This window comes from Rhododendron vialii, chromosome 7a (assembly GCF_030253575.1).
Source record: "Rhododendron vialii isolate Sample 1 chromosome 7a, ASM3025357v1".
Classification (NCBI taxonomy): domain Eukaryota; kingdom Viridiplantae; phylum Streptophyta; class Magnoliopsida; order Ericales; family Ericaceae; genus Rhododendron; species Rhododendron vialii.
In genome coordinates, this window is record NC_080563.1 from 12,443,602 (window position 1) to 12,459,007 (window position 15,406).

Below are 15,406 nucleotides of genomic sequence, written 5' to 3' on the forward strand. Positions count from 1 at the left end.
GGCCGGGATTAGCCCACTTGTTTGGACTAGTCACTTTGTGCTTGTAGCATCTGATCTTCGCCTTTTCCTCTCAATAAAATGTTACTTTTGTCGATAAAAAAAACTACAACAATTAATTTGAGCAAGAGTTCCAAGGTAGTCAAGGATCCCAGTCCCTTTCTCTTTGCCTTCCAAATTCTTGATCCTTTTTCATTCATTCTGACCACAAAAAGAAGAAGGATACAACCTAAAATCAAAAGCATAAAAGGCTTCCTAATCTCACTATTATACATGACAATAATGCTCTCCTTCCTCCGATTCAATACCCTCCTTAGAAAGCGTCTTCTCTTTATACAAGTACCGTTTGGCACCAACCAAAAACAAGAAAAAGTTAGAAACACCTAAAATTGCAAAAAGCCAATAGAAATTGTAGAGCCTCCTTTGGTTTAGATTATCCGCTAGCCATGGCCTTCGATCCCCAGTTACCTTGTGCACTATGGTAACCAAAATAGAGCTAAGGAAAAACCCTAATGAAATGGTGCTCAGAAATAGGCCTGTGCTCATAGACTTCATGCCCGGGGGGCACTCTCTTGAGGAAAAAATCTAGCTGGCCATTGTAAATAAACGTCTGGCCAGAGCCCGCGAAGAAGAATTGTGGGATCAACCAAAACACACTTAGCGGAACTACAGTCGTCGTCGGATAGTTTGTCAAGCCATGTGATCGCACCATGCGTAAACGCTTCACTTCGGTGAGAGCAGCTGCCACCATTGAGAGTATTGAGAGGACTAGACCAACGCCTATGCGTTGCAAAGGGGTTAGACCTTGGGGGTTGTTGAGCGATTTTCTTGTTATCGGCACAACAATCCAGTCGTAGACTGGTACGGTCAATAGACTGCTGCAGACGTGGTGCTTCACTGTGGTGGCTTGGGAGACCGAGAATGTGCACATTTGGATATAGATCGTCCAGTACATGAGTGTGGTGGCCCAAATGGGTAACATTCCAATTACCAACTTGACTTCCTCTACATCTGTTAAAGTTGATGTGCGCCATTTATTCACCATATTGGTTCCATTGGGGTCCTTGATGGCTGCTTTGTCCAAGAAACTGGGCGCAGGAAAAAAGAAGAAGAAGCAAGAGAGTGGCAATCAGACGATTATGGTGACTAATTACCAGTTAAGGATCCTTTGCAGATGTGATATTTTTTCTGATAATCAAAGTGTCTGCCATCTTACGCGCATTTCGACTAATCCTGAGGCCATTAAATTAATTATCGGACAAATCTCCAGCGGCCCCAATGGTAGATTTCAAACCCCTAAGTTTGAGGCATTTTAGTTAGTCACCCATTTTCAAAGAATATTTCAAGACCCATTTTCCTTTTGATTCCGGGTTGTGTATCAATATTTGTGATTTATTGGGGATTGATTTTTGTGTGATAGAGTCAATTGGTCTCTTTTGAAATACGTGATCCACATACATCTGACGGCTCCAAATACAGTTGTGTCAGGAAATTGAAGCAATAATATTATGATCGATGACCATATTTTGAATACCATGTAATGTGTCAAACAATGCATTAATAGAATGTGGTCTATCAAATGATAGACAAAGACGCGCACACTCTACCAATAACACATAACGCGATACTTAAAATATTATCACCATAAATGCTTGCCAAAAGTATTGGAGTATTACTGAAAAATGTGTTCCTAGACTTTTTCTTTATAAAAAAAAGAAAAGAAAGGGAAAAGGTAACTGGTTGGTGACAGCAGTTCACCAAAGTGAATTGGTATCAGGGAGGTAACCAATATTTTCCGGCCTAAACACCTGTTTTGGTAGAGCCCTTGGTGCTTGGAAAATACTACAATAGTCAATACCACCTTTATAAAGTTATGGCCAAAATCATTTGAACAAGAACGCGAATACACTTACCGAAATTGCTTGGTATGAGGCAATTCCTGCTTCTCCTTCTCCTTCTTCTCATACTCACCGCCGTCAATAAGCATCAACGGAACGGCCGCCAGCACCGCCGTGTTCCTCCACGCGGCAACAAACACCGCCGCAATCCGAGTCAACGGGCTCCCCACAAGCTTCTTAAACTTGTATCGCGTCGTTCCCGATAAGAACACGGCCAAACCGATCGCAACTGCACAAGAACAGATTCCGTAACCCCACGGCCAGCCGAAATGATCCTCGACGTAAACCAGTACCGTAGCGGCGCCGAGGGACCCGATGCTGGTGAAGAAGAAGAACCAGTTGAAGAACTTGTTCATTTGGTGTCGCTCTTGTTTGTGGGTGTCATCGAATTGGTCGGAGCCGAAGCCGGAGACGCTCGATTTGATGCCGCCGGTGCCGGGTGCCATGGCGTAGAGGGCGGTGTACAGGACACTTGGTTGGGCGGCGGTGGCGGGGACGCAATGGGGGCTGGTGGCGGAGGCGTATTTGGGTGGTCGGAGTGTTGGGATTGCGGAGGAGATGGTTAAGATTGTTACTCCCTGTTCACCGAAAGTAAATAATGCAAGGACAATTACTAGTGGAAAATATTTGATCGATGGGTTTGAAAAGTAAAAAAAACTTTATACATTTTCTTCTCGAGTTAAGAGTGACATATGATTGTAGTGGAGGCCATGGAGTTAGATTGCCGATATAGATGGAATCCTTCCTTCGCATTGTGATGTCAATGTGTTCTTAGTTCATTTGATCTTTATAATTATTATTTGAAGATTAATAACAAAAAAAAAGTAAAAAAAAAAACAAGTTCAAATACTCTCGAGGCCATCCATGATTAAATGCAATTTTATTTATGAGATTTAGATTGAAAGTCATGTACAAGAGATGTGTAGCATTAGTCAGTCGTGCTTTGGGTGTTTTGGGGTGCGTTTTTTTCTTGGTCCTGTTTATTTTGGTTGGCTTCTTTCATTTCTTCGTGATTTAGATCTCGGGTGGCATTTTCACTGATGTGTCCTGAGCTTGTTTAATCTTTGTATTTCTTTTCAAAGATTAATGAATTTCTTTTGAGAAAAAAGAGAGAAGAATATCTCAAGCATCCATCTGAATGTAATAAAACCCAAGTACGTCCATTTTAACTAGCAGCAACACAATTTGTATGCTCCCCTTAGCATGATTTGAAACTAGAAATTATTGTGCTTGGTTGTGTAAATAATCTAGTTTGTTGAAATTTCTTATATAGTTGATTGGCGAATATTATTTAGTTCTCATGGTTCATGTATCGTTTTTTTTTGAACGGCGAAGAAAGAAATTTTATTGATCTTTAAATGATATATACAAAGACTAAAGGCCAAAAAGAAAGGAATTTTATTAATCTTTAAATGATAGATACAAAGACTAAAGGCCAAAAAGAACAAAGACGACGTCACAACATGTATCTTTTTCATTATCTTTCCACCATATAAAAGTCGAAACATCGTCAACCAGGTCAATTTAGTTACTCCCTCAATTTAGTTAAATCAACCAGGGCTCAATTTAGTTACTCTAGTCTGCAAAATGATTACTTAAAAACACTACAATTTTCTCAAGAAAAATTTAATTTTTTTCCGACAATTTACTAGATATCAACGAATTCTTTTAATTTATGAAAAATGATTCTTTATCGATGAAAATATATTATTTTAAACTTCTCATTTCGTGGACCTGACAAACATTTTGAGACGGCGGTAGTGAAGAAGAAGGAAAAAAAAAATGTTGTGTAATGTTCTCTTTTTTCAATTAGCCCTATAAAAACACACATGGCTCCAATTTATGAACTCGCCTAGAACTCTAAAATATTCAGAGCCAGCCCTGCCATCAACCCATCCCAAATACCATCAAATTCTTTGGATGTTCATCTACCATATTAAAGCATATATATATATATATATATATATATATATATATATATATCTATTAGCCACTCACACCAATTAAAAAGATTGACCAAAGCCAAAGTGCACCATGGATGCAACCACAGGCTGATATGAAAATTGGTTTGCCAGAGTGAATCGAAGGCTCGAAGTGCTTACAGTTGCTTGAACGGCAGCAAAGATGGCGATTGTTCGATACCTGCATAATTTAAAAATAAATAAATAAAAAATCAACACTCAATTAGCCAGCAAGAGCATTAGTATAGATCACAAACAACAGAAGCCCCTTTGGCGAAATTGCATTTTTAAAATTCAATTTAGCGAGAAATTGTTACTTGTGTTTTGAGATTTAAATTCACTAATCATGTGTTTAAAATCATATACGTATGGATCAAAATTAACTTGATGCCTATCAGGTTGTATAGTGGTGAGGGAGAAATCTTGGGTTTGAATCGTTGGAACAATAGTTGGCATTGAATCGTAATTTAGATTAGTAACATACTAACATCTTATTGTTGAAAAACCAGTAAGCTTGATTTGGAACGTGTGGAACAATTGTTTTGGAGGCTATGAATGCCTGCAAGTGGAAGGGTAAGTTGGTGAAGAATGAAAGTCAGATAAGCCTGCAAGAAGAACAATAACAAAAACGTGGGTATTGATTTAAGCTTCCGTATTTCAATTTGTGATCTTTGCATTTATTGCAAAATTATCTACTTGTCTGCTTGATTTGCCTATAAAAGAATGTATTCTGATTATGTAAAAAATATGAGTGGAGTAAGGGAATAAGAGAGTTACAGAGAGAGAGAAATTCCTCCTCCTTGTATGTTATTTTCAGATTGAGTGAATACAATATATTGTGAGTGTATTTGTGCAATTCTCTTGTGAGTTTCATACATTATAAGTGTGTGATCAATACTCCTCCACCCGACAAATTGGTATCAAAGCCTTAGGCTCATCCGAAAAAATCTCTCACGAAAAAAAACATACCTTCAACGTTTTGCTATTTTCAACTAGAAATTAGCTCCCTCAAAATTAAATTTTTTGAGTACAAAGCCCGATCACCCAAACGCCGCCCTGCATTTCCGGCGACAGCTTTCTGGCAAAAAGAAAAACAGACAGACTGTTTTTTGCAGCCCAGAAATCGATTCGGTCAAAACCAAGTTTTGAGCATCGAATCAAGATCTCCTCGCCAAGACGATACCAACGCCACCGGAATCAATTTATTCCGACCGACGGTGATGCAACCCGGAGATCACAGTTCACAGTTCAGCAAGCAAAAGTTTTTTTTTCGGTGTGAATTAATTCATACCCACCTCCTGATTTCGTTATTATCAAAGTGAAAGAAGATATTTCAAGCAGAGCATTGAAGTCTGATAGTTACCAAGCATTAAATTCTAGTAACGTTGAAGAAGGAGGAGTAATCCAGTGCATCTGGAACACTGATCGGGTCGTTTCCGTACCAAAAATAATTAATAAAATGAAACAATTACTACTACTCAAATGAATAGTGATAAGTATTCCGAATATCGCTCCACAGGGATTATAAGGCTGAGTTACAGTTATTTCAATTAATTTCTATATTAATCTGAGAAAAAGATGATTGATGATAGTTTCCTAAAATTATTAAACAGTAATTAAAGTGTAGAAAAGAGTTGATGGAAAAAAGCTCTAGGGTTTTGAATCCATTCTTTCCCCTCGTAACCTAAATATGTTTCGATTGTAGGTCATACATTCGAATCAATCCGGATATCGTAGGATTGCAAGCCCTTGCGATATCTCCTAAAAATAATTTATGAATCACCAATCGGCATGGACTATCTCCGCCTAGCACGAATCGTCTTATAAGCACGAACCGTCTCTAATCAAGCACGAATCGTCTTACCAGCACGACTCGTCTTACGTAGTATAATCCATCTAACTAGTTATCACAAAACAATTAAAACCGTTGTACGAACGTGCATAAAACCTAGGAAATTATACATGAGATTTGATGGAAAGAATTAATCTTATGAATAAATCATTGTTCATACAACCATGATCCGAATAATAAAACCTAAATCAAAACATAGAAATTGTTACTCAGAGTTCGAGCTTCATCTACACCCTAGAAGAGGGTTTAGTCGGCCATTGGGAAGCGAGATTTGGATGATGGTTTAATTCTCCCTTCAATTTAATCTATTTCTGCCGCTGCCGTCTTCCCAATTCTTCACGGTCGAGAACCCTCAGAAGCTGACTGCCTTCGTGAGTTCCAGTTGTTTAAATAGGATTTTTAATGAACTAATTGCATAAAGGCCCTTCAAACTTCGCGTATTAATTAGTTGACACTCTAGCTTTGAGTAATTCCGTATTTCGACCTCGCAGTTCTTTCAAATCACGTTTTTATCCAAAATCTTGGGCAATGAGCTCGAGCAACCTATAAACAAAATAAAAGCAAAATCAATATCAAGAAATAAATATAAATAACTAACAAGTGTAGTTTGAAGAGCTAAAATATCAATATTTCGACACTTATCAAACACAGATTCAACAGGCCTAATTAAACTTTAGGTCCCTGGAGTTTGAAAGATTGTAGTTCAATCCTCGCCAGACGTATTTCTGTTATTTTTCAGGTTCGATGGCTAACGGAACATCCCAAGCCGTCATTCCAAAGCTCACCAAGGACAATTATGATAATTGGTCCATCCAAATGAGGGCACTGCTTGGTGCTCAAGATGTTATGGAGGTGGTAGAAGAAGGTTACAATAAACCCACCTCAAAAGAAGCTGAAACAACTTTAAAGGAAGAACAAAAGACGACGCTTCGTACCGAGCGAAAGAAGGATTGCAAAGCCAAGTCCATCATCTATCAAGGACTTGACGAAGCCACGTTCGAGATCATCGTTTCCGCCAAAACTTTCAAAGAAATTTGAGAGATGCTGCAGAAGACCTACAGAGGTGCTGACAAAGTAAAGAGGATTCGCCTTCAAACTCTACGAGGTGAATTCGAGTCTTTACGAATGAAATCCTCATAATCTATTTCTGAGTATTATGCTCGAATTATGGTGGTTTCAAATCAAATGAGGAGAAATGGCGAAGCTCTCACCGACACGAGAGTTATAGAAAAGATCTTGCGATCTTTGGATTGCAGATTCGACTTCATCGTTGTTACGTTAGAAGAACTTAAAGACGTTTCAACCATGTCTATTGAAGAGCTCGTGGGTTTACTGCAAGCCCACGAACAGAAGTTGCACAGAGACGATGATAGAGCCCCGGAACAAGCTCTACAAATGAAGTTATCCCTCAAAGAAGGAAGGTACGAGCAAGGGGGGACATCTCAGAGGGGACGAGGCTATGGGTCCCATGGAAAAGGCTCTGGAAATTCAAATTCCAGAGGCAGAGGTGGCAGAGGATTCTCCAGAGGAGGGAATCAAAATCATGCTCCAAAAGGAGGTGGTCGAGGACAACAAAACTATGCTCCAAGAGGAGGTAGATGAGGACAGCAAAGTCATAATCCAAGAGGAGGAGGACAAGGCAGAAGAGGTGGTTACAACAACCGTTTGAACGTTGACAAAAGTAACATTCAGTGTAACAATTGCGAAAAGTATGGTCACTATAGCAACGAGTGCCGGGGAAGACCAACATCAGATCAAGTTGGCGAAACAGCCAATTTTGCAGACAAGGAGCCAATAGGAGGAGATTCAATGAGTTTCATGGCGCACAGTCCTACCGAGCAGGATCAAGGTACATGGTTTCTTGATTCTAGAGCCAGTAATCATATGACTGGCTCAAGGCAGCTTTTTACTGAACTTGATGAAAAGGTTCAGGGAGATATTTCTTTTGATGACCTCTCTAAAGTACCAGTTCGAGGGAGAGGTGATATTATAATCAAAAGGAAGAATGGAGATTATGCATTCATCTCCAATGTCTACTATGTTCCAGATATGAAGACTAATATTCTTAGTCTTGGCCAACTGCTAGAAAAAGGCTATCAAATTAGCCTAAAGGATATGCAACTGACGATTGTAGATGCTCGAGGGAAGCTAATTACTCGAGTAATGATGGCGAAGAATAGGATGTTTCTGCTAACTGTTCTTCATGACACGCCAAAGTGCCTCAATGCCATTATCAATGACAAAGATTGGATATGGCATCTCAGATATGGACACCTCAACTTTGAAAGCCTGAAGCTATTGGCAAATAAGAAGATGGTCAAGGGCTTATCTCATATTCAACGTCCAAATGAGATATGCGAAAGCTGCATTCTTGGCAAATAACACCGCAATAACTTTGGAAAGCAAGTTGATTGGAAAGCATCTATGCCACTCGAGCTAGTACACACAGATGTCTGTGGTCCATTGAAGCCAATCTCAAACGGTCAGAATAGATACTTCCTCACGTTCATCGACGACTATAGCAGAAAGACGTGGGTATACTTTTTGAAATTGAAGTCAGAAGTATTTGAAAAGTTCAAAGAGTTCAAAGCTCTTGTTGAGAAAGGAAGCGGCTACCACATCAAAACGTTGCGATCAGACCAAGGAGGAGAGTACACTGGAGATCAATTTGAGGGATTCCTTAGGCAACAAGGAATCAGACACCAGTGCACACCTGCCTATACTCCTCAGCTAAATGGTGTAGCTGAGAGGAAGAATCGCACCATTCTCAACATGGCTAGAAGCATGTTGAAAGATAAAGACATGCCAAGAGATTTTGGGCCGAAGCAGTTCAGTGTACAGTCTATCTACTGAACAGGTGTCCTACTAAGAATGTACAGTCGAAGACACCATAAGAAGCATGGTCCACTCACAAGCCAGGTGTGGGTCATCTCAGAGTGTTTGGTTGTATTGCCTATGCTAAAGTTCCGGAGCCAAACAGAACCAAACTTGAAGACAAAGGAGTTAAGTGTATCCTTGTTGGATATGGTGACAGAACAATGGGATACAGGTTGTATAATCCCATCACTTGAAGGTGATTTTCAACAGATATGTCATTTTCGAGGAAAATGAATCCTGGAGCTGGGGTCAAATAGAAGCTAACAGGAATATAGAGCTAACACTTGAAGATGAAGAACAGGTACAAACCAGAGATGTACCTGGGAGACCAGAAGATCAGCCAGCATCTTCCCGTGGTTTCTCTTCACCACAATAAGGTGAACCATCCTCACCAGTTGAACGAGAAATTTTAGACATGAGGCCCAAAGGAATTCGGAACTTGAATGATCTGTATCAGAATACAGATCAGATGGATGCAGATTTTACCATGTTCTGTCTGCAAATTAGTTGTGATCCAGTTAGTTTCGAGGAAGCTACCCAAGAAGGAAAATGAAGGAAGGCTATGGATGAAGAGATTCAGTCCATAGAGAAGAACAAGACTTGGGAGCTAACCAGCCTCCCAAAAGGTCACAAGGCAATTGGAGTAAAGTGGATCTACAAAGCTAAAAAGAATGCTCAAGGAAAGGTTCAGAGATACAAGGCAAGACTTGTAGCGAAAGGCTACAAACAGAGAGAAGGCATAGACTATGGTGAAGTGTTTGCCCCTGTTGCCAGAATGGATACGATTAGGCTAATGATCGCATTAGCTGCTCAGAAGAGATGGAAGATCTACCAGTTGGATGTCAAGACAGCATTCCTGAATGGATTTCTTGAAGAAGAAATCTATATTGAGCAGCCACCTGGATATGTGAAGAAAGGTCGTGAAGACAAAGTGTACAAATTGACGAAGGCGCTATACGGGCTGAAGCAAGCGCCTCGTGCATGGAATACCAGAATTGACAAGTACTTTCAAGAGAATGGATTCGAGAAGTGCCCCTACGAACATGCACTCTATATGAAGAAGGAGATTGATGGAAGCCAGCTGTATGTATGCCTCTACGTTGATGACTTGATTTTTACAGGCAACAATCCAGCCATGTTCGAAGCATTCAAGAAGACGATATTTCAAGAGTTCGAAATGACGGACATCGGACTTATGGCTCACTTCCTAGGCATTGAAGTGACGCAAAGTGAAGAAGGAATTTTTATCTCCCAAAGTAGGTATGCCATGGAGATACTGAAGAAGTATGAGATGGAGACATGCAATCCAGTGATGACTCCAGTCGATAGTGGACTGGAACTGAAGAAAAGTGATACTGGCAATGTTGATCCAACCTATTTCAAAAGCTTGGTTGGAAGTCTGCGATAGCTGACCTGTACCAGGCCAGACATACTCTATGGTGTTGGGCTAGTCAGCCGATACATGGAGACGCCATATCAGTCACACTTGTTTGCAGCAAAGCGGATTCTCTGCTACATCAAAGGGACTCATAGTGATGAACTGTTCTATCAGTCAGGCGGTGACCTGAATCTTTCCGGCTATTCAGATAGCGATTGAGGAAGAGACTTGGATGAAAGGAAGAGCACAACAGGGTTCGTTTTCTTCATTGGAGATACTGCCTTCACTTGGATATCCAAGAAGCAAGAGATCGTGACGTTGTCATCTTGTGAAGCTGAGTATGTTGCCACCAACTCAGCTGTTTGTCATGCTATATGGTTAAGGAATGTGCTGAAGCATTTGGGCTTTCTGCAAAAATTGCCCACAGAAATCTATGTCGACAACCGCTCTGCAGTTGTGCTTGCAAAGAACCCGACTCATCACGAAAGAAGCAAGCACATCGATACCCGCTACCACTTCATCAGAGAGCATGTAAAAGCAAAGGAAGTGGAGTTAGTTTCTTGCAGGACATATGATCAAGCAGCTAATATCTTTACGAAGCCCCTCAAACATGAAGCTTTCGTAAAAATGAAGACAATGCTTGGAATGAAGAATCTCTGAGAATCAAGCTTAAGGGGGGATGTTGAAAAACCAGTAAGCTTGATTTGGAACGTGTGGAACTATTGTTTTGGAGGCTATGAACGCCTGCAAGTGGAAGGGTAAGTTGGTGAAGAATGAAAGTCAGATAAGCCTACAAGAAGAACACTAACAAAAACGTGGGTATTGAATTTAAGCTTCTGTATTTCAATTTGTGATCTTTTCATTTATTGCAAAATTATCTACTTGTCTGCTTGATTTGCCTATAAAAGAATGTATTCTGATTATGTAAAAGATATGAGTGGAGTAAGAGAATAAGAGAGTTACAGAGAGAGAGAAATTCCTCCTCCTTGTATGTTATTTTCAGATTGAGTGAATTCAATATATTGTGAGTGTATTTGTGCAATTTTCTTGTGAGTTTCATACATTATAAGTGTGTGATCAATACTCCTCCACCCAACACTTATCATATACTATATTGTCAAGAAAAAGAAGAAGAAAAAGGTGGCCCTAAGCCATAGACTCGATGGTTGGCCCAAGAGCATCTCTAGGAGACTTGCTTCTCCTCTTGTGAAGTCAAAGTGGCGAGGTGAGGCGCCTAAACCCGGTTTCAGCAGCCTCGCCTCACCCTAGCCATTTCCCCCCAAATAGGGGTATATCATGCAACAAACGAATGGTCGGAAAAAAGAGTCCAGGTCTATACTTCAGTGAGTCAGATCTCGTTTGAGTTCGAGGTACTTTGGTGAGTTAGATCTCGCCGTCGAGTTCGAGGTACTCCGGCGAGTCAGATCTCGCCGTCGTTGTCGTATGTACTCTAGCTGTGGTCAGATCTCGCCGTCGAAGTACTCTGACTGTGTTCAGAGCTTGCCGTATGTGTATATCTATATACGTATATGTATATGTATGATTTTTGTGATTTTGTTGAGACAAATGGCTAGATTGTTGGGTATTGCACTTGTTTGGTGGCTAGCTATAAGAGAGAAATCCTAACTAAAATAGCTAAAAATTTGCTTAGACCGGTGGAGATGGTCAGTCTTGGACCGCCTAAGCTTTTTATGTAAAATAAAGTAATAGTAATAAAATATAGTATAAAGCTTCAAACTTGCTAAAATTACCTGCCGATGTAAGTGTCGGCAATGAAACCCCCAAGCAAACTGAGCATGAAAGAAGTACCGAAAACGTTCGTGACAGTGTTGGCTGAGCTGACACTCCCGAAATGCATGGTTTCCCTTAATATGCATGTCACCAAGTTAATGGCCATGCCAAGTGATATCAACCTTTCACACGCCTCTACCCCTGAGAATACATGCGCGCGTACACACACTTAATTAAATGAACAATTAACGGTAACAAAACAAGGGAATTATACACAAATATTCGGACTCCGGATGACCGATCTCCCCCCCTTTCTCCGCAAAATTGAAGCTCATAAAGTTACTGTATTTCACAGCCCCTACTTTTTTTTGGTGCCAAATATTATTTTTGTGTGCTTCATATGGTATATATCTTGTTTGTTTTCAACGTAAGGGCTGTTTGGACCAGTTTAAACGTGCATCTTTTTTATTTTCCTCCCTGGTTAGATCGAGGGTAGGCCATCCACATCGGAGCAAGGGAATTCACAACGAATCCCTCTTGCGGCTTGGTCCCAAATTCATATTTACCTTTTTGTATTTCTGGACTATATTTCTTATTCACATAAGTTTATATTTTCTGTATATCAATTGATTATTGAGAAAGTTTTGAACACCAACATTTTATCAATCGACTACTGAATACCAACTTTTTGTTTTCAGGAATCATAAACTTTGGCTAAAGTTTAAACTTCACCGTTCCAAATATTTTACACTTTCACTTTTTCAGTCCTATGAAAAAATTGTCTATATCTTTTAATTCATAATTTTTTATAAGCGACACGAATCTTGTTTGATAGATTTCAATTAGTTCCATTAAACAAGGTTTTTAAAATAACATAAAGCATTATGAATTGAAAAATATCGGCATTTTAAATATGGCACGCAATCTCGAAAGTATCTAATATTAGGGGGAATTCGTGTACAGTGGAACCAGGGGAAAAAAAATTCTCAACCCATGAACAGATTTTCTGGAAATTGCCCCAATATGAAACGGAAAAAAAACAATTCCTCATACATGGAAAGATGATATAAAAAGACTAATATAACCCATACACATTTGAAAAGGACGCAGGGCTCTGGTGTGCCTCGTGGCATAGGGACCCACACCAAAAAAGGGTATCGTTTTTGGAGGAAAAATTTTTTAAGCTTCTTATTTGCAATCCTATGAAGCAGAAGTGTGATTATAAAAGCCTTAGAGATAAAATTTGATTATGTCTCTTCAGAATAATATGATCAGAATAATAAGATCTTCACACTGGTTCAAACAGATTGAAAATTGGAGTCGATAATTTTTTAAACTGTATTTTTAATATATAAACAGTTAAAAAAAATTAAGTGCTCCAATTTTTAATCCGTTTGAATAAGTGCAAATATCTTATTATTCTGAACATATTATTCCAAAGGATCATAATTAATTTTTGTTTCTAGAACTCTCATAATTAAGTATCTGCTCTTTATTTAGAATCATGTGGAGTAGAAACATGATTATTAGAGCCTTAAAGACAAAAGTTAATTATATCTTTTTAGAATAATATGTTCAGAATAATAAGATATTTGCACTTGTTCAAACGAATTAAAAATTAGAGCACTTAATTTTTTTAGACTGTTTATATATTAAAAATATAGTTTAAAAAATTATCTGCTTCAATTTTCAATCCGTTTGAACCAGTGTGAAGATCTTACTATTCTGATCATATTATTCTAAAAAGACATAATTAAATTTTATCTCTAAGACTCTTATAATCATGTTTCTGCTCCCTAGGATTGCAAATAGGAAACTTAAAATTTTTTTTCCTCCAAAAACAGTACCCTGTTTTGGTGTGGGTAAGGGTTACTTACCGTGCCATGAGGCACAGCAGAGCCTCCGCGCCCCATTTGAAACCCTAAAAATCTAAGTTGCCTCTTCTATGTACTTAAGTTGTCCATTCTATAAATTTAAGTTGTCCCTTTTATGAACCTAAATTACCCCTTGTATGAGATCATGAGTTGATATGTAATTGAATCTGGGTTTGTACCTAAGTTGCCCTTTCTATGAATCTAAGTTGCCCCTTCTATGGATCTTAGTTGAATCTAGGTTTGGACTTAAGTTACCCATTATGTGTACTTAAGTTGCCCCTTCTATGAACCTAATTTGCTTCTTCTATGAGATCATGAGTCGATATGTAGTTGAATCTGGGTTTACACCTAAATTGCCATTTCTATGAATTTAAGTTGCCCTTTCTATGGGCCTAAGTTAAATATGGGTTTGGACCTAAGTTATCCCTTCTATGAATCTAAGTTGTTCATTGTATGAGATCATGAGTCGATATGTATTTGAATTTGGGTTTGGATCTAAATTGCTCCTTCTATAAATCTAAGTTGCCCCTTCTTTGGATCTAAGTTGAATATGGGTTTGGATTTTTTTTTTGTTTAAACATTTAGTTTTATCGTTCTCTTGGGCTCTTCAACGAGAGCCGTAGAGTTAAAAATTAATTATGATTATTTTTGATAAAATGATCAGAAAAATAAGATTTTTGCATTTGATTTTGTGGTTCTCTCTTAAGGCTTTTTAACGAGAGCCCTAGAGCTAAAAATTAATTATGATTATTTTAAAAAAAATTGGTTTTATTTTTCTAATCATTTTATCTTAAAGGATCATAATTAATTTTTAACTCTAGAGCTCTGGTTGAAGAGCCTTAAGAAAATCATAAAACCAAATGAAAAAAAATTAGTGTTCTAATTTTTCAATCATTTTAAACTAGTGCAAAGATTTTATTTTTCTTAACATTTTATCTTAAAGAATCATAATTAATTTTTAATTCTAGGGCTCTCGTTGAAAAGCCCTAAGAGAATCATAAAACCAAATGAAAAAAAATTAAGCGTTCTGATTTTCAATCCGTTTGAACCATTGCAAAGATATTATTTTTCTGATCATTTTATCCAAAAGGATCATAATTAATATTTAGCTCAAGGGCTCTCGTTGAAGAGTCTTAAGAGAAGGATAAAACCAAATGTTTCAACACCAAAAAAATAATAATCCAAAACAGCGTCGTGTATAAGGTATCGGTGGAAGTTCATCGACTTGGGAATCGGTGGACGTAGCTTCACTGCTCTTTTAATCACATAATATTGCACTTTTAATTAAATTATATTGCTCATTCAATCATATAATACTGCTCCCTGAGTGTGTGTACATTGCTTCCTGAATGTGTGTTCATTGCTCATTGAGTGTGTGTTACAATAGAGAGGGATATTTTTGTCTGAGTAAATTATGAATACCATGAGTTGAGCATTATTTTTCCTCTTTCCATGGGTTTTTAATTCCCAAAAAATGTCCCATGTGTTGGGACTTATTTGCCCCACTCTCCACTGAACCGTAATTCCCCCCTAATATTATGAGACACTTATAAAGGTTACCTTATTCTCATCTCTCCCCTCTTTTTTTTTTTCTTTCTTCTCTCTCTCTCTCTCTCTCTCTCTCTCTCTCTCAAAATCCTAGCCGCAAATATCTTTCTTCTCCCTTCCTCTCATCCCCTAGGGTTTCACACCCTTATAATGGCTATGGGAGGGAAATGCCATGATTCACTGTATTTTGTCTCCCGTCTTCTCAAATCAACTGTGAGAGTTTTGTCTATCGTCTTTTCGAGAGATGTTAGTTTGGACTAATATTTTGTCTAGAGATCAGGTTCCTTCAA

General features: G+C 38.5%; 1 pseudogene; it reads right to left on the bottom strand.

Annotated features, from left to right (window-relative positions):
- Positions 1-162: 162 nt before the first annotated feature.
- Positions 163-13,827, bottom strand: LOC131332663 (protein NRT1/ PTR FAMILY 6.3-like; annotated as a pseudogene).
- Positions 13,828-15,406: the final 1,579 nt, after the last annotated feature.